At 62.1% G+C, this 1491-nt stretch overlaps 1 long non-coding RNA gene across 1 annotated transcript; it reads right to left on the reverse strand.

The window, feature by feature from the left end:
• Positions 1 to 729: 729 nt before the first annotated feature.
• On the reverse strand, positions 730 to 1491 carry LOC107307910. Its single transcript, XR_001552549.2, has 3 exons — positions 1436 to 1491; positions 1211 to 1305; positions 730 to 954 (listed from the first exon to the last, which is right to left on the reverse strand). It is a non-coding gene; the product is annotated as an uncharacterized LOC107307910 (long non-coding RNA).

Raw genomic sequence — 1491 nt, forward strand, 5'->3', positions numbered from 1 at the left:
CCTCTGCTGCCCCCTGCCGGCAACGCGCGGTACTGCAGGAGATTGACACCTCTGCTGCCCCCTACCGGCACAGTGCGGTACTGCAAGGGATTGAGACCTCTGCTGCCCCCTGCCGGCACTGCGTGGTACTGCAGGGGATGGACAGTGCTGCCCCCTGGTGGCACGGTGCGGTACTGCAGGGGGTGGACACCAATGGGGTGGGGTAGGAAAAGGGTACGAATGTGAATTAAAATGGTGAGAGATTGGGATCTAATGGGATTCGAGGTGTTTATTTGGGGTTTGGGGTCGGGGTTGGGTCAGGGTTGGGTTTAGGGTCAGGGTTGGGGGGCTGGATTAGGGGTGAGGGCTGGGGGGGTATGGATAGAGTTAGGGGTCGGGGGTCAGGGAGAGGAATGGGGGGTCAGGATTAGGGTTAAGGTCAGGGCTATGGGGTGAGGGATGGGTTATGGCCAGGGTTAGGGGCTGGGGGGTCAGGATTAGGGTTAAGGTGAGGGTTGGGGGGTCAGGGTTGGGGTTGAGGGGGTCAGGGTTAGGGTTAAGGTCGGGGTTGGGGTCAGGGCTATGGGGTGAGGGATGGGGTTATGGTCAGGGTTGGGTTTAGGGTTGAGGGGTTGGGGGTCAGGATTAGGGTTAAGGGGGGTCAGGGTTGGGGTCAGGGTCAGGGCTATGGGGTGAGGGATGGGGTTAAGGTCAGGGTTGGGGGTCAGGGTTGAGGGGTTGGGGGTCAGGGTTGGGGTTAAGGTCAGGGTTGGGGTTGGGGTCAGGGCTATGGGGTGAGGGATGGGGTTATGGTCAGGGCTGGGGGTCGTGGTGTGGGGTGGTTCCGGCCCCACACTGAGCTGTGCCATGTGGGGCGCTGCGCTATGGGGCAGCCGTGGGTCAGCGGCCCCGCAGGGAGCGACGGGTCAGACGGGTGAGAAGAACCTTCACCCGGCCCCAATGGGAGCGAACGGGCTGTGGGGTGAGATAGACATCAATGGGGTGAGATGGGCATCAATGGGGTGAGATGGGAATCAGTGGGGTGGGATGGACATCAATGGGGTGAGATGGACATCAGTGGGGTGGGGGGACATTAGTGGGGTGGGATGTCCATTAGTGGGGTTGGATATTCATCACAGGGGTGGGATGTCCATTAGTGGGGTTGGATATTCATCACAGGGGTGGGATGGACATCAGTGGGGCCCTTATGGGGGCCTTTATGGGTACGTACCTTCTGTGGGGCCGGGGGGGGCTCGGTGGGATCCAACAGGCTGGGGGAGCTGAGCGAGTGGCCCCACATCACAGCGCCATGTGTGGGGCTGGGAGCTGCGGGGGGAGACAGCCATGGGGCGGACCCCCACCCCACCCCCTCTATGGGGCTGACCCCCAGCAATGCTATAGACCCCAAATATGGGGCCAGACCCCATCAATGGGGCAGCCCCCCCCCATCACCCACCTGCCATATGACTGTAGGAACTCGACCTGGTCCTGTAGCGCTCCGCCGTCCCCTCG

Source organism: Coturnix japonica, unplaced genomic scaffold (assembly GCF_001577835.2).
Source record: "Coturnix japonica isolate 7356 unplaced genomic scaffold, Coturnix japonica 2.1 chrUnrandom2042, whole genome shotgun sequence".
In the NCBI taxonomy this organism is placed as follows: Eukaryota; Metazoa; Chordata; class Aves; order Galliformes; family Phasianidae; genus Coturnix; species Coturnix japonica.